This window comes from Leuresthes tenuis, unplaced genomic scaffold (genome assembly GCF_036924035.1).
Source record: "Leuresthes tenuis unplaced genomic scaffold, fLeuTen1.0.hap1 SCAF_11, whole genome shotgun sequence".
Lineage (NCBI taxonomy): Eukaryota > Metazoa > Chordata > Actinopteri > Atheriniformes > Atherinopsidae > Leuresthes > Leuresthes tenuis.
The window spans coordinates 21,787,338-21,812,809 of NW_027325365.1; the positions used below are offsets into that span (position 1 = coordinate 21,787,338).

Here is a 25,472-nt window from a genome sequence, read left to right on the forward strand (position 1 = left end):
AACCAGTGTTCCACAGTGTTTGAAGAAAGCTTTCTTTTTTCACTGCCTCTCCCTGTGTTCTCAGTGCGACCTTTCTTCTCCTGAGCTCTTGGATATCTCCGCTGATTCCATCTCAGTGTCTAGACTGACAACCTGCAAACAATACCATTTTCCTGCTTTTTGTGCCTGCCTGCTCGCCCTGCTGCCATGTCAGACAAACCACACCACAGCCTGCATCGCTCACTTACCCCTCCTTCACTGGACCACTTCTGGAAACAGTAACCATTCACTGAGCGAACAGATTGTCATTACTGAATTCTCCTGGACCAATCTATCGATCCCCTCTCTTCATAGAGATAATCACCGGACTAGATTCTCTGTGGACTCACCTTGTAACCCACATCTATTAATAAATTGGTTTTCCTTCCATATTTCTGTCAGTCTGCGTTTGGGTTTCACCTTGTGTGTATCGGCTATTTCATAGCACTGACACAAAATTTATTTTCATAAGAAAAAAAGCAAGTACTTTTTTTTTTCTCCCTTTTTGTTTTGTTGAAAATATTTCTTCAAGATTTTGGAAGCCTTTCAAAACTGGGCGCTCTGACAATGATCAGAAAGAATACTGCTTTTTTTTTCTCGTTTTCCTTAATGATATTATTTGTCTTAGAACATAGACCCAATGTTTTATCATGCTTAAGTGGAAAATCAGAGCCAAAGAACAATTGACATGTTTGGCCCAAAAAAATTATGAGAATTTTAAGATTTTCATGCAGTATATAGAGAGGAAAACAATCCCTGTTAATGAAAGGCTCCTAAGAGGCTACCTTTAGTATTTGTTTATTTTTGTGTCCATATATATTTATATATACATACTTCTGTCTCTGTAAGGGTGTGCTTGAGTTTTTGTGAATGCAATTCTTTCTTTTCATTTTCTGAAATGGCTATCTGACCTTTTCATGAAGGGTTTTTCTCCTCTTTTGTGCTGTTGGCCATATTCTCCTCACTGAATCGATAGCTGTTGCTTCTACTCTAATGGCAAGAAGTGGCTGATGGCATGCATTAGCCATGTTTAGTAATGATAGCAATCTCAATCTAAAAACCTTACCTCCTACCTTATTTTTTTTCTCTCTTCTCTTTGTCTTTCTGTCTCTTTGTGAATGTATTCATAGAGTCATTAACCAAAAACCAAATGGCTTTGGCAAAGGCCTGATAGTCACGTAACAAGTGGAGGGAGAAAACACACCAAACACTACAGTCTTCATTTACATTTTCATTTAATTTTTCTTTGGCCTGTAGCGCTGTGTACAGAATCAATCTTTCTAACTCTATTTCCAATATATTACTGGAAGACAGAAGGAAAAGAGGGGAGGTATTGATTGACTGAGTGTTCATTGTGTCTTCACACAAAGTGCACACTTCATAAGAACAGCAATGAAATTGCTGTTTGTTTCCTCTTTCTGTGTCTTTATTTCAAGTGAGAGATTAATAATGGCTGTTTTGATTTGGCTTGGGTGTGACAGTCGATACAAGTCTGTCTCTCCTGCACAACACGTCTTCTCCTGTTTTGTCTTGACTCACTTACCACCTATTCTTAAAAAGATACAATGCTTTTGTATTGTGATCGATTCCTATGATACAGTACTTCACTCAAAAGAGAATCTAACAAGGCTTTTGTATTTGTATGCTTCTTCTGAAGTGTTTCATCTGTTAGAATTTACTCTTAACAACAACTCAACAAAGAAGACAATCTGCTTCCTTTTCTTTTTTTTTTTTGTTTGTATATTTTTCATTGCAACAAAGTTTTGGACACAAAACTTAAGAGTTCCTTAATTAGCTCCTCTCTGCCCTGAACAGATATTGTCCGATCATATCCTGGCAACAGTAACTAGGCACCACAGGTTTTTGCAGCTTTGGTATTCTCTGGTTCCGGAAATAGTGTGCTGGACAATTATTTTCGACTCATACTTTGAATGACTCATTCGCCTGGCATCTTGGCATGATACAGCAGTTTCTCATATGAAAAAGCAATTGTAACAATAAATGTCCCCACCAACTGACTGTTAGGTAATTGGTGCCATTAGCTGTACTACAGCTGTTGTCAGACATTGTCATTGTCAACTGTACACTAGAACCAAAAAGAGGTAATATTTTTCTTTGTTTTTACATTTCATGCAATCATACTATTGCCTAATATTGTACTTTATCCTTTGCACATCACTACACTTGATACCATAAAAGAAAAATATGTTGGGATGGCTTTAAACCAGTGTCATCTGAAAATGACATTAGGTCTGAACAGATGTGTTGGTTTATACTAAGTCCCTTTCCCTCACAAAAAATTAAAAACAGGCCATAGGTCTTTTTCTGATTGTGCTGTCATGAGCTTTAACATTTTACATGCTCACCGAGGCCTGTAGATTCTAAGATGTAGCTCTTTTCTTTTTTATTTTTTTCAGTATCTCCAAGCATCACAAGGCCTGGCCTTGAGGCTGAACTTGCTGGAATGTCTACTCTTGGGAGGATTGGCAACTATCTTGAGCGTTGTCCACTTGGCGATGATCTGTCTCACTGTATAATGATGGACCCCAAATCATTTGGAAATAGCCTTCTAACCCTTCCCAGATTGACAGGCAGCAGTAATTGATTTTCTAGGGTAAGAGCTGATGTTTTTCCTCCTTAGCATTGCGCTATCACAAACCTGAATGCTCCAGTCAGGTAAAACCTTTGCTTTTTTTAAAGGTGCTCACACTGGCTGATGATAAATTCTTTGAGTGGATTTGCTTAGTAGCACCTGGCTACGTACCTTCTGATTTCCTATGGATGGAGTAAAAATGTACACAGTGTACCTGCATGTTGGCTTAGTTTTTGTTCAATGAATGATAATAAGGTGTAATGTGTCATGTGCTGTTATTCATCTGAGGATATATTTACCAAATCTTAACACTCGGTAAGAACCAGATGACTTTTCATTATGACCTGATATGTAACCCCTTAGATCAAGAGGATGCATATATATATTTTAATGCATGGCTGTACATAAGCACTGCTGATAGTCGCTGTTATTAAAGCAACCTTTCAGAATATAGAGATGAGATGAGAAAATGATACCTCAAGCAAATCGGAAATCTTCTCATATTTTGCCCTGCATAACAGTTCCAGTTGTTTTGTTTATATCACAGTCGGTTAGATTAGTTATTGTGGTTATTAATGTTACTGATATTTTGAGGTTCACATTTTTGCTGAAACTATGATATTAAGATACAATTCAATTTACACGCCGTCAGGTTAATTTGGCTTCAACTTCCTCTTCTGTTAGTGACAGCTATTTAGTTCACTGTTTCCAGTATGCTTGTTTCCAGTGTTTAAAGGTTATACATCTGTTAACTGAAATCCTGACACTCATTCACACCTTCAGCTGGAAAAGTGGCCATTCTTTGTTAGGAAAAGCCCTCCACATAAAGTGTCAAATTGCCGAATCTACTGAGATTCCAGTGATTTTCAGTGAGGAGCAGCTACTCCTAATGGAGGTGTATATTAGGCAGCCAGCTGTCTGTTAGTGCAGCTTTGTGATTGATGGGAGGAGACATGCGCCATTTACTGGCCAAGCTGGAACTAGAGGGAATCTCCATCTTCTCTTTCAAAGCAGTCACAAGATGCTTCACAGAGAAAATTGGCCTGTTTCCAAGAGGGTACGATCCGCTAAATTCAGCTCCAGTCACACAGAAATACAAACAAGTAAATAATGTGTTTGCTTGCACACAATATACCTGGGCACTCACATGGACAGTAAATGAGAATCCACAAATGGTTACACAATTTGGAAGATACATACATTGGAATTTACTTGTACTTACAGCATAGTTTTAGGACACACCAAGCAAACACATTCACTCATTAAAAAAAATATGAGTGCAAACATCTATATGTAAAATTCCTTTTCCTCTTTCACCCACTTAAAAACCCAAGAAATTACAGCCCAAGGGATTTTACAAGAAGCATTTGTAGAAGTTACTGCTTTTTAGAGCAGTCAGGCTGAGATCCTTTAGCGTGATTATTACCAGCTACTTGCATGTAGAACAACTGACAGCATGGCAGTTAATTAAATAACGATCATGTTTTCTTATACATCTGCTGCTCTGTGTTTGAACATTGTAAATGTGTCTCTGACATATAGCATGTTGTCATAGCCCAACACATCAAGCTCTTTGAAAAGAATGGGCTGTTTTGAGCCAGCTCTACTGTCCCTGGTAGTCCAGTGGTTGATGGGAGCCAAAGGCAGATGCCGTCTCATCCTTCCTAATTTGATTTCCACTGTGTGCTTATAGCAACTACATGGAATGCACATTAATTGAGATCATGCAAATAAGACAGATCCAAATTTATTTCATTATAGTACCCATTCCCTGGCTCCCAAAAGTATGTTTGTCCCTTCTAACTTTCCATTTATCAGCATCCCCTTACAGTGTGTTTGTAGTTGTTGACAGCATTGTTTGATATTGTTTTTTATTTAAATTTCTTAGCTACATGGAACTGATGTGAAAAACATTTTTAGCCTGTTTTCTTCCAATATGTTATTGTCAGCTATGACTGTTAGAAACTGAAGATGTGCCAAAACTGTTTTTCAGTCAGTTCCACAGCTATGAAATTAATGTCAACCATTCCGCCTGATGTTTGTTTAGAACAAAGATAAACTAAAAGGAGGAGATGTTAACACAGAGAGCAACAGTAATTTGCTTTTGATAGACATCCTTAACTGTCAGTGCCCCTCTTGGCAGAATATTTATTGTGACAGAACAATATAACTCAAGAGACAATGCTTCCCAGAGCCATCCATATGAGGCACTGCTGTCTTAAAAGGCATTCTGAATGTCTTACTGAAATGTCTTTAAACTTGCTTGGTTCTGATCCAAGGTTTTTTTTTAGATTGGATGTGCTTCGTGAACAATCACCTTAGAAACCAGGGAAATAGTAATTAATTCCTTATCAATGCTTGACACATCAGTAATACTCTCTTAGAAAGCATTAAAAAGACTTCTCGATTACCTTTGGGTCAAACTTGGGAAGTATTTTTCTCCAGGAATTCGGGTATAAAGCTTTCTCTTCTTCAGGAATAGTTTTCCAGGCCTCTTGAAGGACATTCAAAGCTCTTCTTTGGATGTTGGCTGCCTCTTGTTCCATTCTCTGTCAAGATGATCCCACACTGCTCCAGTAATTTTGAGGCCTGGGCTCTGAGGAGGATTCATCTGTTGCCACTGATTTTCTGTATAGTTCTTGTGTCACTGGGCATACCTCAGCCTTCTCTCCCTTTTTCAACTTCCTTAAGAATGACTTCTTGACAGCCACCCCTCAATTGATAGCATTTCTAATGAGGCTTCAGTGAACAGTAGATGGATCAACTGAAAGGTTAGATCTATCTCTCAGGCCCTGTGTCAGGTCTTTGCTGGATTTTTTCCTATTTCTTAAGCACATTACTTTCAGATCTCGTTTAGGTGCTGTAGATAGTTGGGTTTTTTTTTAGGCCTGCAGCATCTTTTGTCCTCCACTTGTCCAGTTTCTTCAATTTTTTTTTTAAGTACACACTGCACACCATGCTGATATATGCCAAGTTTTTTGGCTAATAGCTGTTTGAGCTATTTTATGCCTGTCAAACTGTGTTAAATTTAGCACTTTTAGTCACGGCAAGAATAAAGAAATGGGTAGAAGTGGTGTGTCTTTGTGACAGGCTGCTAGTAACAAAGTACCAATAGACACTATTTGAATAGGTTCTTTGCTAAGTTGTCTGTTAAGTGTAGACACTAGTTAATCACTTAGGTCGGGTGCCTTTTTATTCTTGAATGATTCATAGGTCAGTGTTAAGTGGTTTAACAAACAAAATAAACTGAAACGGAAAAAAAAGAAAACTTCTGAAAAACCTTCTGAAATCTTGAAGAAATACTGCTCAAGACCACTTTAAAAGAATACAAGAAATTCTGGCCTTTTTGGGAGCAAAATTTGAAGAGATGAGGGGTTGCTTAAGACTTTTCTCAATACTGGACCTGCAGTCTGTGGTGACAATGCAGTGCTGGCTCATTAATACCATAGTTTCTTGACAGATGTTTTTTTGATATTGTCTGTCAAACGTAACCTCTGTACCAACACATCAGATGTTGTTGCAGAGGCTTAAGAAGTTTTTTAAATAAACTTTCATAGAGCATTATTTACATCAGACTAAGTCCAATTTGATAAAACAACACAAGAGTTTACTTCTATCATGACTTTCTTGAACCCTGAATTAATCTTCATGGCACTTTTTGGAAAATTCTGTTAACCCGATTCTTTGCCTGGGGTTTGTGCTGTTGTTTTGAAATCTCACACCAGCAGAGTGAGAATAGTGTTTTAGCCAGTTTGTTACAGTATGTCCCGGGAATTGGTGATCCAGCAGGCAAAAGTGTCAAAATGAATGATACATTTTTTTTTCCAAGACACACATATATCTGAATGCATTATCACAGTACAGTCAGACTATGATTCAGTGTATATTCTTATGCTCACACAGACTTAGCAGCTGCACAGTATCTGTGTTGAGGAGGCACCTGTGGATAACCGCTATCTATCTCAAACATAATAACATGAAATAGCGGAGGCTGAACTCTGATCCAGGGAAAAGTTGAGGAATATCAAAAGCAATATCTCACAGATGGCCACAGCTTTCATTCACATCTGTTTATTGGGCTCCGTCTCCTGCACAGTCACTCCAGTGTACATCTTGAAGACCTCACCATCTTGGGCAAACATCAGCCATCTCACAGGGCTGGGGATGCTCCCTCTGTGTGCTTAATACACTATCTGCGACTTTATTGGAGCATTACAGCGTTACTTATCTGCAGCAGATGGTACAAAATGATATCAGTCACATCAGCAGTATTGTCAGGCTTCAATGATTTTTACTGAAAAGCAGGTCTACTATTGTGCAGCCCGTCATGTGGCCAAGTACATGTTTGGTGAACAAACACATCATTTCCCACCTATACAGCCAGTGCATCACAGCTGCCCACTCCACCTGCCTCTTCCACTTCTTTCCCCTTGAGTGAATCTGATAAGATTAATTGAATAGAAAAGCAAGTAGCATCCTTAGGCAGTGTTACTGTTATTATTATAATTAGCAAACGTGGCATGGCCCACTGTTTCTGCAGCCTGTTAGCTCACGGGCTAAAGCATCTAATGAGATGGCAGTCGTGTGGTGTCAGCTCCATTGTGTAAGAGCAATGTAGACAAACTGGAATGGGCTCATCATATCTTTGTGTGTCCGTGTGCGTATCATTAGTGTGCCTATGCAAATTGACATGTCATGGGTAGGGTGCAGAAAGGGCCCCTGACAGCTTTCAGATGCGGTCAAGAATAAACAATTAGGATGGACCAAGAGCATTTTAGTCAGCTAATGCACCAGTTTAATTTTCAGTTCTGTTGCCATGTTAACGCAGACAGTACACTACTGTAGGATGGCAGTACGATACAATGGCACCTACAAAAAACATAGAGTCAGATTTATTTTAATGGAAGGCATAATTACTGTCAGAGCACACATGAAAAATGAACTGTGTCATTACTGGAAGGAAAGATAATTGTGAAGATGATTACATCATGACATCATCCAAGTATAAACACAAACATGAGTGAGCTTTAACTATACAGGAAGTCGTTAGGAATTTATATAATTAATCTTGTTTCTTTTTTGTTGCTTTGAAATGCTTTCTTTCTAAAATGTGCATCACACATTTTCTGACAGCTTCTCAAAACAAATGACGCCTTAATGCCTATTTGCACATTTGTTCTTACCATTGAAATTCAAATTCAGGCTGTTCACATAGAGTAGAGGTATCATATTATGAGGGGTTACACTGATAGCCATTTCTGACTGTTCTGTTGCTTCTGTTGTAGCTCTACTGCTTATTTCAAACATGGACCTTGATATCACTCTAAAACACATTTACAGTGTTAGCTGCTTTGTGCAGTATACAACATACCAACATACTTTGTGTTTTGAGATAGAGCAACAACAGTGGTAGAATCAATACCATTTTATCGAGCTAATTAAGTGTTAAACGTTCATGCTCAATTATCAAGTGTTAAAAAGTTTTGTCGAGTGTTCCTAAAGCAACAAAAACAATTAATAAATAAACAAGAGCAATGAACTTTGTTTTCACGTCTTCATAGATGAATGGCCCTTTGAATAAAGATCAGCACTATTAATGTTTTATTATATTTCAAGCCATAAGCTTGTTTCTGTTTATTGATGATTAGTCTTTGTATGAAAAATGGGAAATTGTCTTCTTTTGTAGTTATATTATTATATTACATTTTATGATCATTTGAAAAACACGTTTTTTTTTAGTACATCTATAAATCCTATAGAAGCTGTAATAAAAACCATGCATTAAGTTTTCCCAATTGGTTCCAGGTTGTAAAATACATTATTTAGGTTATAGACACTTATTTTGAACTGTATCATTCTGGTTAAAATATCTTAATGATACCAAAAAGGACATAAAGTCCTGTTTTTATCTGCAATGCACCCAACCCAGTCTCACAGCAAAGTGTGTCTCACAATGAAATCCCAAAAATAGCTTTACTAAACTTTTTTGGCTCTGTAAAACCAAAGTGGCAAATTTTAGACCTATCTGACCCAATACTGTCAAAGGAGTTTTCATTTTTCATTTTAGCAGTCAGCTGTGGCTAACAACCCCAACCATGAAAATCGTGGTTAGGGTTAGATATTGATATGTACTTAATTAGGAGCCAGTACTAGATTGACTCAGCTGGAGTAATGTTGCAGAGCAACACCTATAACTGCAGCCATGAAAGGATGGTTACTTTTAATCACTCAAAGTCTCTTATTGTAAGTATTGTATGTTGTGTTCACTGACCCAGAAGAGACAAAAAGGTCCAGTTAATGCACAATTATGACAGTGTCTCTCTTATTGCATTAACTTCAGCAGCAGTATTTCTTTATGTTGTATTTCTATTTTTATCTACAATGCACTTATTTTCTGTTGTCTTCCCATTTGATATAAAATCTCTGTTGGAATAATTACAAATGTATAATTTGTAATCCGGGTTTGGCTAACGCTTCATGTGAGGAATAATAGAAAAGACAGTTAGCAAAATATTATTTCATAAAGTGGCAGTTTTTTATCGTAAATGACAGCTAAAGTACAGTAGATCCTTCAATTTACAGATTAAAGAGACACAGATGTATGTCTCTCACTGTCTAGAAACCTTAGCTTGTGAGAGATTGTGAAATTGTCACAGCTAGTTGCCTAGCTGACTCAAAGAAAGGCCCAAAAGCTGACAACGACACAAGGAGATTGAGTGAAGACAAAGTTTAATAATAAGAAGTAGTGGGGAGCCAGAGGAGAAATCCAGGTGAACAGGAAACTCTGAGAGGAGAGGGATATGATTAGTTAGGATCTGATAGAGAGATGTATCCATTTAATAGTGTTGGTTTGTTGTTACTGAGTCCAGGTGGGGTTCCAGTGTGGAGGGGAGGATGCTAGCTGTGGTGTAGTGGTTCTGAGTCAGTGGTGGGGTGAGCAGGCAGGTGGAAACGGCAGGTAGATAATGCAGGTTGGTGTCTTGAAGTCTACAAAAGAGTGCTGAGACGTAAGTTTAGGAATCCAGAGCGAGGAGAACAACAAGGGAACGGCTGGGAACACGAGGAAGCGAGGGCTAGGGTTAGGTTAGAGGTGATATTCCTTTGGAAGCACAGGAATCTGCCTAATTACCACATATGTAGTTAGACAGTATGGCAAAAACTGGTTGCTCCTGTAGATCATTAAGAAGGTACCTCGATGAGGGCAGACAAGGAACAGGTGTGAGAGCAGGAGGACTTCCTGGAAACCTGCTCAGCTCAGCCTAAGACCCAGAAACCAAAACAAACACCACAGCCAAGCACCATCACGACAGAAATAATTTCATTCAAAAGTTGAAAACTCATACAATTACAATATTTTCCTTACTTTGTACCCTACACAGAGGCAACTTATCCTCCGCAATGTTTTTATGCCAGACATGGCACTTTTGTACATCCTTCCCAGTCACTATTTCTTTACTTGTCTACTGATCTCTTAGATTATAGAATGATTAGAGTTAGAATTTATGTAGATAGTTAAGTCCCCATATTGCTAAATGCATGACTGGACAGTTACAAAAATTTACATTATGGCTTCCACTCTTATATATTTATGTGTTCATTTCAATCAGTACAAATGAAAACAAGCAAGGTATAGCCTACGTGATGTCACATAATTTATAATCATAGATTCTGATGCTATTGCATATTGGAAGAGTGGACACCTATTATACATTTTCTAGTAATACTGAGTTGACTATACAGTACTATTACTATGTTTTCAATTCAAGCAGCAGAAAATAAATGTATGTGAGCATTATGTTGCAGAGCATTATGTTGCCTTTCAAAATAATTATATGAGCCTTACCTTTGGTGGGTAAAAACTAAAACCCTGAGTCTGTAATATATGAAATATTGCAGCAATGTTAAATTACATATTTACCTAGCTTAAATTAGGTTATTTCTGTCATGATGAAAAAATAATGTTCTAAAGTAAATGAGAAAAAGAATTCCATGAAAGGAGAATCTCTTGTAAAATTGGTTTCTGAAATGATGTATTATGAGAATCATCTCATAACCGGCCATTAAAAGAGGGAAGAACGAAAAGGTTGAATATGGGCGTAACCCAAGTGCTCCCAATTGAGATCAAAGGCTGGAGCGAGACAGGAGGCAGCGTGATTGTGGTGAAACTAAACACTAAGATTCATGGGAGTGTGCAGCTGTTAGAGACCTTGATTGTTAGAAAGCCTTATCCAACACATGACCAAAACAAAGCTGGTATGGAGGGTCTGTATGAGGGCTGCTGCCATACAGAAGTGCTTGGTTCCTCTGAGCCATCAGCTGGGAAATTGCTGAGTAAAAATAAGTGAGTGTGTATTCGTGTGCACTTACATGCAGACTTTGAAGTAGAGGGGGAGACTCAATTAAAAACCAGCTGTGCCCTATTCCTCTGTAAGCCCTCCAGCATTCCTCACCCCCTCCTCTCATGTCTCACCCCCATCCCAACCTCCTCCACTACCCCCTGCCACAAACTCCCCGCTGCTCTGTAAGCCGCCTGTAAGCTTCGAGACTCATGCTGATGGATCTAATGTTTCCTCGCAAAACACACACATTCACACACATATGGGCGTGCAGACATGTGCACACGTGGACGTAATGAGACGCACACACAAAACAACACATGGCCTTCCCCTCAAATGCACTCTAAGTGCTCATTTGCCCCCCCTGCTAATTGATGTAATTTCAGCAGACTTGTGTGCCAACTTAAGCCGACCCCCTTCCTCTCCTCCACCACTCTCTTCTACTCCCTGAAGTACCTGTTACTGCCTCATATATAGCATTGGCACTGGGTGGAAGGAGGGATCAGCGGAGAGGAGGCACAAATACAAAGTCAAAGCTTTATTTACTTAAGAGAGAAACAAGCAGACGGACAGAGAAAAACAGACTGAAAGAAATGCCCAGCAGCCTGTTATTATGGTCTTAAATAACCAGCTTCATTTTGTGCGGCAAAGGTTAGTGTGACCATAATTTAGCTGAAGATATTGTCTGCCTAACAGACACTACTATGAACATTACTGTTGCTTTTCATTCATCATCAGGATAGACCGAAAGCACACTACATGTTAAGTTTTCTTTTATTCTCGTCAAACTATTGTGAATAGCTTTAATATATGTTTTATATCACTACCAATGCTGAGAAATGCTCAGTTAATATAGCTTAATAAGGGTGTAGCCAGAGGGCAGCAGTAGTGCTTAGCCAGCTAATCAGTGGTAATTCTATAAGTTCAGGTCCTTTAATTAACTAATTTGCATTTTCAAAATTAATCACATTGATTATGTAATTAACAGCACAATGCATCTTCTTCTTAATGTTAGCAAGGCACCCGACTTCACCCCACAACACCTACAGACACTGTCTGCACTGAGCATTACCTGTTGAGAATCCAGAAATGATTGGTGGTGATACATGTATGAGAGAGAACTCTTTTCACAAGGTTAAATAAAACTCCTGACACCTGCAGTCTGTAATAGTGGAGATAGCACTGGGAACACAATTCACAAATACAGTGCTGTAGGGCTCAAGGACCCCTTAGCAGGGGCTTTAAGCAATATACCTTGATAGGTTATACTGGCTTGTGCTAATATTGGCTCATAATAGAGAAAGGTCAGCCAACTCATCTCCACGTAAAGCATCTGACAACTCGCCTCAGGATTATTTTTCCCGTTTTGAGTGAATCTCAAGCCACACATTTATTCAGGGGTCAGATCTGATGACACATCATTTGAAGATGGTGGTTTCTAAGTATGCCAAAGTAAGAATAGATGGCTGGGTAAGCAAGACATGAAACCTTAAAATTCAGTGGTTTTTGATCTTTTGTTTCATTGTGAACTTTTTAGGGTCATAGTTCTAGTTGATTCATTGTGTAGTGCTGGGTTATGAACAAGTTACACGGATCACACAAGGAGGCCAAACTGGAGGAGGGGGATAAATAGCTGACTTCCAAGCAATTACGCTTGAATTCATGTCTAACCTTGAGATTGTTGTTTTTCACTTACTTTTTTGTGTCTTTATTTGGACTTCCCGTCCATCAACTTTACAACTTCATCACACATTAAAAGTTCTTAGTTAAGGTCACGGAAAGCTCATGGCTAGATGTTGAATCATATGCAAGTAATGAAATATATTATATTGAGAAAAGTCCTTATATTACCAGATAGGAAATCACTGCATGGCCAAAACTAATGCTTTGGGGGTACCCTCTGTGTTTAAAAGCAACACAGTGGGTTACTGACCAACTGTCAGCATGTGAGGACTTTAAAGTACTAACAGATTTGACACTTCAGGCAGTCCTCACTTTCTAACACTCCTCCATAGTAAATGGCAAATGGTCTGCACTGATATATTGCCTTTCACTTTTAGCTATGCATGACTTTTAGAGTAATTTTTCCTAACCTGTTCACACACACACATTCACACTTGGAAGGCACTGGTCTGTTAATGGCAGCAGTATTGGGGCTCAGTGATGACCCTGAGGACACTTTGAAAATTGAAGGGTATAGAAACTCCAACCCTACTATAAACAGAAAAAAAACTTTCCCTGAGCAACAGCTACCCAGGCCAAAGAACTGTTGCTTGAAAGGTTTGCTGTTGCGGTTGAGCTCAATTTGTGTCGCCACTTTAGGTTGACAACACTGTATACCACAGCGCATACTTTTAGGTATGCTGTCGTCTGACTTTCAACTACCCAGAAATGTGGCTTTCCAACTTGGCAGCACAGACAACATCCATAACTGTGATTGATCTGATTGGTATGCTGTATTTACACAGTATATTGCCTTTCTCAAATACAACCGTAAAGGCGATTTCAATTAGCTGTGATTGCATCAACACAATAGCCAGTATTCCACTAGTCTCGTTAGATGGCTCATTCAGTACTCAGATATTTAGAATTATAATCCAGTAATTTCTGTCTTCTGTTACCTTTGTTTTTAGTACGCAATAAAGCTCCTTACTCATTAGCAATAAATCCTTTATAATTTTTGCTTTTTAGAAGAAAAACAAAAACATTTAAAATTTAAAAAGGAAGATAGCCACAACTGACCCTGTTTAATCAGAGGTGGAGCTCACAGACAACCTGTGAGGAAGTGAGTTAAAAATGCTAGTTAGACACCCATGGTTGCAGCATCTGGGTGATTTAATCTGGGTTTGCTCACTGGCCACTATCCACATTTAACAGGCTGAGTGTTGGCTTTCCATGGACCATATTAAGGTTAATCTCTAGGTGTGTCCATATGCAGGGATTTAAGTGCAAATGGAAAATAAAGAAAATTTTAATACTGCTAGCATCATGACTTTTAAGTCTAAAACAAGCCAGGAGGTCAGGTAGAATTTAGGTCTTACAATTTCATTCAATTAGAAGATTTTGTAAATGTAAATATGCTCCATGCAAATATTACCAGCCAAGCCTTGCCTTTCTGAAGATGGACCTCTGGGTAATCTAGGTGTTAAGTATGTGTTAAGCTGCACTGGATCAGTTGAAGGGGTGCAGTCGAGCAGAGCATACCTGCAGCTGAGAAAGCATGTCAAGTGGTATTACTAACTTTGTTAGTTCGAATGACCAGGTTGCAGAATACCAGACATAGTCTCAGTAAAAATGTGTAATAAGCAATAGACGAAATTTTAAACTCTTACAGGTGAAAAACATATTTCTTAAATGAAGTATAATAGTTACATGTGTTAATAAGAAACAGCTCTGTGGTGCATTACCGCCATAACAGCAATATTTACACTTTTTTTTGTCATATTTGTATTTGCTCTCAGTGGAATATATAATGGAGTTTAAGATGGGGTGAAATTTAATGCAGGGTAATGACATGATAATATTTTTGTCAACTAGTTACTTTGCTTAACCTTTGCATTTAAATTTTAAAAAGTGATATACAAAAATAGTTTCAACGTTATCCTTGTTGTTGTCACCTTTATGGAGCCATAAGTCAACTGATTGTATAAAAGAAAAGCAAAACTCTGGAATGGACAGTTTGGGGCAACATACAGCCCTGGACAGTCTGCACCTGCATGATTAAGAATGGATACCATGAGCTAAAGTCAAGGCCGTTATTAATTAATTAATTTATTTTTTACTCGGGTGTCACTTGGGAACTTTAAAATGGTTCAGTATGCTTACTCTGATCTGCATTTTTCATCTCATTCTGCACCTGTGTTACCCTCCCGAGATCCAATGATTCCTTCCTCTTTCCTCTCACCTCGCGCTCTCGACTTAAGCATGCCATCTGTATATTCAAATCAATTGGAGTTTTTTTTTTGTTTGTTTGTCCTTTTCACTTATCCTATAAGCTGACATCCTTGTTGATCTCAATCAATGTATAAGTGGCATTTAAGGTGATGGATTACAAAACCAAAAAGGGAAATGAAAGCGTAAAATAAAGAAAGAATGAAAGCCAAAAGAGGTGAGGCTGATGTCCCTTGTCGATCCCCAGTAATGCATAAAAATGCCTTTGAAATGAAATCCTTATCAAAAGAGCCACAAGGTTCTCCTTACAAGGTGTTTTCAAATAAGCAAGCGTTATTATCATACCTCCATTGGGAAATATGCATTTACAGCTTGGAGAGTGAGAGGCAATAGGGTAACTGTTAACAATGTTTTCCCTAGTTACGGTGCATAATTGCGTGCCTCTGTTATTGCACCTTTCTATTGCTACTAATACAGAGAAAGCCCATTAGGCAGTGCGCTAATGTGAGCAGTAGCCCGCAGTGCAGTGGGTGCACTGTTTAAAACGCGATGCTTGAGGACTACTGTAATGAGCGCGAGGCCATAGAAAGAGGGCATTAACACCCAAAGCAGGCATGCTCAGACTCTGAAAAATAGAGTAAGACTCAGCTGTGTCTCTTAGGCTTTGGAAATGCTGCTGCAGAGATCTGAAATTAAGCATACGATGTTATCCAATAGGCCTATTGTTTCTACAAATGAGAAAACAGCAGAAAAAATGACATAGCATATAAAAAAAAATATTATTATTGTTGTTCTTTCCAAATTTATATAGCCAGTACAAGGGTTTTCAGTTGAGAACAAGGACCCCAAGTGATTACGGTATAATTAAATATTTTAAACTGTAACTGTTTAATCACTACCACTGCTGATCCCTGCGTGCCATGTCGCGAGGATGCAGCTGCAGCCAGCAGTCAACAGAGGATTATACGCTGTTAATGACCATTGACTTGTCTCGGTCGTGAACGCGCGCTCCGCAAGTCTCGGTCATTCCTCTCGACTGTGTTGATGATCGCTCCCTGAGTTCCGCCGCGCGCAGCCTTTACCTACGGATCGTCCGTGTTCAAAGAATCAACTGGAGACTTCTGCGCACAGCTGTGCTCGTCCGTTGCGGCGCATCTTTGACACTCCGCGGTGTTCCCTCTGACGATCAGCTGCGGAATGGATTGTTCCGTTTGATTCCACGATCCGGTGAGATGTTGAAAGCCTCTCCATCAGCTCTCATCTCACTCCGTGTGCGATAGCGGCTTGTCAGGATAGACAGGGCAAAGAAAAGTATGCAGTAAACAAGTGTCAAGTAGCTTTGGTCTGTTCGATTGGAGGGAAGGAAAAGTTGAAGTTGAAGAAGGAGGATTATGCGTTGAGTCCCACACATAGCTGTGAACAGGTACGTCATATTTTGAAATGTATTCCTATGGTAACGATGCTTACGCGTTGCTGCTGTTTACACGCCAGTCTTTGTGGCCACAAACAGCACATGTGCCTCAGTCCTTGTGGCAGACAGGACGGGAAGGGCAGCCGTGACATTGAGGTGCCTTTCATCGGAATGACATTTGTGCTGCTCTTTACTTGACTCGCAGTAGACACAGAGGGTTTTCTCGGCGTGTCTGCACTGTCATTTGTGTCATATTTCGAGCTGTCAGGGTTGATAGTTTGATAGTTTGTGGCTTAAGGGGATTGCAAACAGCTGCTGTGAACTGCACGTCAACAGTCACGATATTTCATAAATACTCTGGGGCTTCTCTTTCTCTGTGAGGTCAAGGTAGAGTGTGTGACTGGTCTTGATTCATGATGAGAAGCGAGAGCTCTCTTTTTTGAGCTATACCGCATCGCAGCATCCCTATTTCACCACTTCCCGCCAGAAAGTGAGCGTCCCCCGAAAAGCCTGATTTCAGTTAATCATGCAAATGATGCGGTTGACTTGGTAGATTGGAATTGGCTGTGTCTCCTCTCCTTACTACGGTTATGGCTTTGCGGTGAAGCCGCCTGAAAGCAGACGCTGCCGCCTAATCCCGTGTCTCATCTTCTCTAAGGCATCGATTACCCCACTGTATCCTAGATTCATACTTATTTATACCTTTTTTTGTTTAGTTTTCATTAATGTTTCACCCACTCTGCCACATACTGGACAAGCCGTCTATTATGCATTCTGCAGAGCTGAACCAGAGGTGAAGGCAATGTAGCTGTGTTGAGCTGGGTTTAATATATCTCCTTTCCTGCCTTGATCTATATTTTCTAGTGACACAGAAAGGCTGACAGCCACAGTCCAGCTGGTCCCCCTCAAGCTGTATCGGAACATGATACTGCAGGACACTTATAAATGAATATTCATTGAGCTTGTGGGACTTTTAGTTCAGGATTAAATGTTATGTGCACGCATAAAGTTTAAGGATACATTTGAAAAAGTTTTGTTGGGAGTCAGTTGTGTATTAAGCAGGGTTTCGAAGGATGAGGCCCACACACCAGCTGTAGATCTCGAGACCTGGCAGTCATCGGCACCTTATGAAATAAAAACACACACACACACACACACTCACACATACCACAGAGATCTCGATGATGAGACGCCCCGCTGAAAATCACACTTCAGTCTAACTGGAACAGTTTCTCTCTGCGGTCCCTCTATCTCCTCCTCCACCTTTAGCTCTCTTGAAGCCTGCCTGAGTCTGTGTGATCTCTGACGCTCTTTGATCTCTCTTCTGCTTTCCATCCCTCCGTCTTGAGCTTTTGACAGAGGCGTAGAAATCAAAAAGGATGGAAAGCCCTCAGATTTGCATGTGATCCTCACTGACAGACTTTAAAATACATACATATGGAACCAAGTGCACATGTTTTACTTTGGACATATGTCTGTTTTACTCACTCGTACGCAAACTCGACTGCCTCCCACGCTGTTAAATCTGCCAGGTGTAATCATTATGACCCACTGTGTTGTGTGTGCATGTGTGTTGTGAGCCACAGTCTTAAGTGCTAAAAGGAGCTCACACTGGATAGCAGCAGGCCGTGTCAACCACAATCTCCAGACAAGCCCTCAGGGTGTCCTATTTGGCATGACCACACGCACAAGCGTGTACACACTCACACTTACACGCTAATGGGCCAGAGATGTTTGACTTAAGGGTCTGAGCACTACAGATTCCCTGAGTCCCAGTCCGTGTTGGACATTCACAGTTAAGAAACAAGATTAACTCTCTGCTGTTGACCTGGAAATGCACTGTTGATTGACTTCTACATGCAACCTTTATACGCATACAGAATATTTTTCCTAATACAAACATGGATATGATTAGGGAGTGAACATTTATAAATGTGTCTCTTCCCTTTGCCTTTGCTTCTCTATGTGGGTTACATATTTATACATTTGACTGCAACACCTGTGAGGCTTGGTAAGAGGTACATCAATCTTCATTAGACTGAAATGAGGCTGGCCTTGTTGAATAAATGACTAGCAGTGAGAGCACGAGTGTGTGTGTGCTTGTGTGTGTGTGTGTGTTTGGCTGTTTGTATGTGTGTGCATGTGTGATTCTGTTGAGCTCTGTGGTCCACTCTGACCTGGTTGACAGATGACTGCAGTGATTTCCAGGGTTCAGCAGATTAGGGGATTAAAGACTGAAGGCTTCACACAATAACACTAATGCATGTGCGCGTCGGCAAGCGCACATCAAACAGCGTATCGGACAGACGCGCACTTACACTTGGGGGCTTTGGGGAGGTATGGTCAGTGACGTCCAGTGTGACCCATGTGCTGTTTGTTGTCCCAGGTCACGCAGAGCTATCTTCATATACAGATGGAAAACCTCAAGGGTCTAATTTCCCTAATGCAATTTTCGCAGTGCAGGCATGACCTGTGTTGGTGCTGAGGGCCCAGTTAATACATTTGTTCTTCCCAGCAAATTCAGAATCCACTCAGTGTTACAAAATGAACCAGCATTGTGGGTTGAATGTTTGTGGCTTGGCCAGTGCAATTTTGCCGCTGATCTAGAGCCAAAAGTCCTTTTCAGACACAAACTCAGCACCGTTGTGTTGGTTGTTTTATATTCTGCCAATTGGAAATGCATTGCAATGAGTTAATGGATGTCATCACAAAAAACTGCTTATATGTCACTCAGGTGTAATTACCTGAGCACAGCAATGTGTGTCATGTTATAAGGCTTTGTATGATTTCATGTGTTGACAGGTTTCGTTTTGGAAAGCAGGTCTTTTCTGCACCGTATTAATATTTTTCCTTTACCTGGACATTTCCACAGGGTGTGAAACGTTGAGCTCTGTTGCTACTGACAGCGCAACCATAGCAACATTAGCAAGTTTTGAAACACTTTGAATCCATCAGAATTTGTCTTGGTGACCAAATTTTTAGGAAAGAACCTAAGTCTATGTACAAATCTACACTCGCAAAATCCATTTTTTATGTCTATGTCCTGTTTCTTTTTTTAAATAGGTTTCAAATTATTGAAATGTCCTCTCACCATCCAAAAACATGCATGTTAGGTTGACTGACTCTGAATTGTCCTTAGGAGTGAGTGTGTGTGTGGTCATCTATCTCTGTGTGGCTTTGTGATGGACTGGCAGCATGTCCAGGGTGTACCCTGCCTCTCGCCCAATGATGGCTGGGATAGGCTCCAGCCCCCCCTGTAGTTGGATTAAGCGGGTATAGAAAATGGATGGCTTAGAGGTAAGCAGGGTTTTTTTTTTCAAATAGCAAACACTTCAGTTGTAAGCCATATTAGACCTTAGTACTTTATCATTTGGGACAAGATGATACAGCTGCAAAAACAGCCTCTTGCCACTGCTGATTAACGAAGAACGGGGACCTTGAACGAGTGGATGAAAGGGATATTCTTGGCCAGAATATGAAAAAGGGGGCACTGTTTATACTGTCGCTGTAATTGTCAAGATGTGCTCTTAAATTGAAAATTCCAAACTTGGTGGCATAGCTCTATTAAAGGCAATTCAGTGTGCCCACTACCCACTCAGCTATTTCACAAGCTCAGGGCTTTTTTGAGCCAGATATACAATCAAGGGAGTGTCATAAATCCATATCCATATAGAAAAAAAATGCTGCAGTAATAGTTTCATTCCTGTAACACTGCCCTGTCTGGCCTCCTGCACAGTAGATTTTCTGGAGTATGACATGCAACAGTGAAAGAGATGCTTTTATTAGGATGAAGCAGCTCAGTTGACCAGTTGTGCTTTACCCTTCCCCCTTTTCTCTATTTTGTCGGTGTAGTTCTTAGTTTGATTCATTAATGAATGCATTGTTGTCTCTGTTTCGAAAATGATTATTTCCAGAATAATTTTTCTGCCTCGATACAATACCAAGGCACATGCAGGAATACCAATATGTGCTTTTTTTTCATTTTATTGTTTGAAATGCTTAGATTATAAAGATTTATTGATGAAGAAGCAAATGAAAGAGGAGTGTGGATGAGAACAGACCACAGCGTATGAAAGAGATTTCTGATACATCCTGTGGCTTTTGGAAGAGACATTTTAAGCCATGGGAAAAGAGGAGCAAAATGATTTTTTTTTTTAACAAAAGAGCAAGATATAATTTAGCAAGATCTTGATAAATGTACTGTGGTCCAGTGTAGTCGAATTTGTTTGCTTCAACCATTTTTTAAATGATTGCATCAGTTCTCTTTGATAACATTACTCATGCCTTGAGCTGTTCCAATTGAACTGAAACACTCGAACATCATATCACCTTCATATCTAAAAAAAGGCTGTGAGGCACATGTCTACTGCTCTCTGTATTTTTGTGATTTTGAATAAGAAAGGAGAGAGCTGTACCCCCTGCTAAAGTAGAGCCTCGGAAATTTCTCTTTTTGGAACATTGATCCTTAGAAACGCTGCCAGGACACAATATAGACGTAGTGAAATTAGCCACTGAGACACCAACTCCAACAATTACGCATGCTTTAGCTGAATACATAATAGTGTCATATTCCACTGCTGCAGTATGTTGTTTTTTCTGTGAATTATGTATCAAATCTGAAAGCCTTGAGCTCCTCTCCAGTCTGTTCCCAGCACACTCCCTTGCGACCTTTATGGCCTTTATTTTTTCTTCGATGGGGTTTGTGTTGCTCAGACTGCACTGCTCACTGTAGTGTGAAGATTGCATGCATGTGTGTGTTTGCGTGCGTGGCGTTTGACATCCAGCATTAGCTGGTCTTTAAAGAAAGTGACACTTGTAGAGTGCAGCCTTCATCTTGGATTATCATGCCCATGGATCCTGTGGGTTTTCATGTTGGAAGTAATGGCATAGTGGGATGATATTTACTATATCTGTCTGACAGCTGACTGACTGCTTTTAACTCATCCTCCTCATAGGCTCATAGTGCCTTTGAGTTGAGCTTCTTGGTTACATTTAAGTTGGGGGGATGGGGGAGAGTCTCTAGCTCATGTGCTAGCTGGAATATGTGTTTGTGAATTATGTCAAGTACCAAGTCTCTCATGAGAAAACATGTTTTCAAACAATATGTTTGTCCACTTGTCCAAAGCATAGTTATGTCACAATAAAAGTGCAAAAATTGTGAAATGGTAACAATTTGCTTTCTGTTTTGTATAAGGAAGTATTCAGGGTTGGGAATGGAATATTCCGAATAGAAATCCACAAAAAAATACCATGTACCAATTAAAGAAAATGCTTCATGTCTTCTTTTAAATTTCTGAGTGTTCCCATATACAGGTCCTGGAAGGACCATGAAAGGGATGCTAGCTAAGTTCTACAATTCCAAAAATCTTTGCAAATAAAGCATACCTCTCTTCTAGGACCTGTGTATATGATTACACTGTGCATTAACAAAAAAAAAGTAAAAAGTAAAAAGTTAATGATTTATGTTAGGATATTTCCTTTGAAAATTAAATATTACATTTTGAATTTAGATATTTAGTATAAAGATGTCTTTGTTTTGTTTTTTACGCCCGACCCCAACCAAACATGACTAACAACAAGTAAAAAAACTAAAAAGGTTGAACAATATGGTTTCGGATGGGACTTAAACTTGGCTCTCTTCCCTGACCACAATGGTTAGCACTGTCAGTTCTAAAACCAATGGCATGGATAATAATTATGTGGTTGCTATGGTTTATTCAACAAAACTAACTGTCCAATTTTAAAGTTGTTAACAACTGGTGCTCACCTGCAAAATGTCCAGGCTTCATCTTACACAGAGCTTAAACAATAACCAGAAAGACTCATTTATCTGCCCTAGTTTAGCAGTAAAATGTTTTCTTTCCAAACTGTTTCCCATCAGTGTGGAGAAGTAAGTAGATTCCTCTACACATGACAAATTGGTCTACTGCTGTTTCCTGAGGGATGCAGAGAAAAGTGGACATTTCCTCTTCTGCTACTTAGAGTAAGGTTTAGCTGGCTGATTCTTCCTGGTCATTGGTCACACTTAGAGAGTCATCGAGACCCGACCCCTTTGCTCCTCCAGACAGGAACTGTCACAAGAGCAATCACTGATGATACTTGAATAACTTTTGTAGGCATGAACATGCCCTCTGTTTGTAGGCACAACTGAGTGTTTTGGATGAGTCTGCTATATCCCCGACTAGTGGAGAATATATCATCAAAGGGGCACATCAATCACATACTGTATGCATCCAGGAATACACACATGTATTATACACACACACAATATTATTTCAAGGTAGGAATTACTGTGACTTTTCCCATGTACAGTACTCCTTTCCCTTTATTTGAGAGATCATTCAATTCCATGCCTTTCACAGCTGATGGAATTACACAAACTCTCTGTGGCAGCCAGTGCAATCAGCATATTTAGTGTACCTTCCGTCCTTCTGTGGTTTATCAGCTCTCTCTTTTTCTCCCTGTCTCTCTTTCTAAGCAGGCATGTCTGGTTACAGTCTAAAATGGCCTTGTGAAAGAGGACGGGAGTTAAGATGGCATCCCCAGAGACTTTTCAGTGAAGTAATTTAATAAACTGTGATATTTTCCCACTCCACAAGGGAAAGGGAATAGGTTCAGAAAGTAATGAAACTCAGCTCTTGAATTTTTAATATGAAAGAATCAATTTCCTGTTCTTGAACATAACCGAGTAAAGGGTCCGCTCTCTTTTACCTGTTTTGCAGCACACACGATGTGGCACTGATGTCCAGATAACTTCCTGTTCTCACCGTGAAAGGATGTAAAGGCTTTATGTGAGCATTTGCTCAATAGTGTCTTTTGGCTCCTTCCAATCATTCAGCATTTGAGTAGCAGCAGCAAACATAGATTTTCTGAACCACTGCTCAGAAAGTGGAAACAAAGCTTTTATTTTAGATTTGTTCTTATATAGGAAATGCAACCAATCATAGGTGTTATTTAGAGGGAGTGGTCAGGTAAGATCATATTTTGTTTCCTAGTTGGTCAGGATAGCAATTGGAATTTCCAAAGCAGTGCTTTTTTTGTAATTATTGTGCAAGACAAAATCACCATATGGGGAAAAAAATCTAGATGACTCACCTTATTTTTTATTTATAGCTTTCAGATTCAGTCTTTGCAGAACATAAATTTCGACATAACTCCTATGCTATGATCATATCATTATCATGTGGTTAAACAGAGATGCAATTGCAAAGTGCTACTTTGAATCCAATGTATTCCAAATATCTTCAAACCTATGTGCAGTTTATTCAGTTTTGAAGCACAAACTTTGTGCCCAGTGCTAGTTTTCATCTCCTTTATGTAGAATGTTTGAATGTAAGGTTGTGGTGGTCTGGGTGGTGGACAGATATGTAGCACTGGAAACTTCACTCAAGAAACCTAACAATTTCCATGCAGTCCAGTGCAAAACTAAAAGACAAAATAATGGTCTTACTCATTCCACCTCTCTCCTCATTCATCCCAATGTGGGCTTTGTTGCTCATGAGTAGAACATTGTTTTACAAGATGAAATATAGACAGACGTGTTCGATAGCACGTCATATAGCCACTGTGATGTTGCCCACAGCTTTGGAGAATATGGTTTTAAAACCTTGAGTATGTCATTGGACCCTTGAAGTAAAAAGTAATATGCGAGGGATGGATTTCTCTGAGCAGCAATCCCAAGGACACAATGCACGTCTATTGGTTTGCACCAGTGGCCTCACCTTGAATGATCCATAATTTCATCTTTATTCATCGAATTGTAGAAAAAAAATCATCGCCCATGCAATTTTATTTATTGTTCATTTATTTTTTTTTTATACATTTTCATAAAGGCCTGGAAACATGTTATTTCAGCTGTATTCAACAGTGGTCTGTTAATCATTTATGAAGCCATCTTCAAGTGGCCTTTTGAGGAAGCGCACAGTGCGCTGTTTATGACATTTCTGTGAAGGTTTCATTTTGATTTCTTGGTTTTTACTGTGACGCCATGAGTGAGGCATCACTTTGCATGTTTATTCAGGTTTGCTGAAGGGTTCTGTTTCTGGACAAATGAAAGACTTTCGGAGATTCTGTCAGCATTTGGAAGTCCTCCCTTTTCTCCAGATGTGGCAGAGGCAGCTAATGACAATATCTCTTTTTGAAATTGTTTTGATCTTAACGGGTTACGACAAATATTTGATCCAGACGTGGGACTAATATTTGACCAGTGTTGCGGTTTCCTGCCTCTCACACTTCTGTCAAGGCTGCTGGCTGTTTGTTTTTTGCAGATGTGCAGTGACATTGCTTTTACCCTGACTCCGTCGCTACGTGTGGCAGAGAGAAAGAGAGAGACAGAGAGAGAGGGGTCAGGTGATGATTTATGACCGAGATGCTGCATTCCAGCACAGGATGATTAATCTCTTCTGGGAACACTTCACGAGTACAAGTTTAACCTACCTCGGCCTTGCACACGCATGTACGCACACACATGCTTGAGAGAACAAAGCAGCATAAAGACACACAAGCATAAGCACACGCACACTCTGCATGCTGGACATAAATGCAGGGGCAGAGTGCATGTAGGTGCTGTTGTATGCTATCCATGCACAACTACACCCCTGCCTCCCTACACTTACACTCCTCTTTTAGTCTCTGCCTCCCTTGCTCTCTCTGCCTTTTTTGTTCTCCTCACTGGTCTCAGTGGTGCAATGTCTCCCATTCAGTCCTCTCCTCTTTAGCTTCTTCCATTCATCACAAACAGTCACAGACACTCACACTCACATAGGGAGACCGAGAGTGAGAAAGCCTCAGTGTAAGGCCACTTGGCCCCGGTATCAGTGAGCATAAGGCTATAGGATTAATACTGCTAGGTGCTAAAAGCGTCAATGTCTTAATAAGCACAAAGGAAGGCAGGGACTGGCCATATCTGTGTGATCCAGCTGTGTCTGTGCGTAAACAGGTGCTTTGCATAGGTACAAACTTTCTTTAGCAGTCATGGGCCAGCACATTGAGAGAATATGATGTGTAAATACCACAGGCTGCATCTCAAGCTCTATTACTTGAGCACACTTCAACAAATTGTTCCACAGTTATACTCATTGAAGCACAGGGGGAGGTTGAACACATCTTTATTGTAATTAAGTCATTTATAGTAATGGAGAGCATTTACAGTCAGTTGTTGCACACTAAAAAATCAAGGTTTATGAATGGTCCCAAAAAGGTACAAAAGTTTTGTTGCACCAGC

The 25,472-nt window shown here is 39.8% G+C and overlaps 1 protein-coding gene across 1 annotated transcript in view; it reads left to right on the top strand.

Moving 5' to 3' along the window:
* The first annotated feature begins 15,992 nt into the window (after nt 1-15,992).
* Nucleotides 15,993-25,472, top strand: part of LOC140317796 (teneurin-2-like) — a 75,316-nt gene continuing 65,836 nt past the window's right edge. Inside the window, exon 1 of the mRNA XM_072395301.1 lies at nt 15,993-16,261. The gene's annotated coding sequence lies outside the window, so the exon portion shown is untranslated. The remainder of the gene's footprint in view (nt 16,262-25,472) is intronic.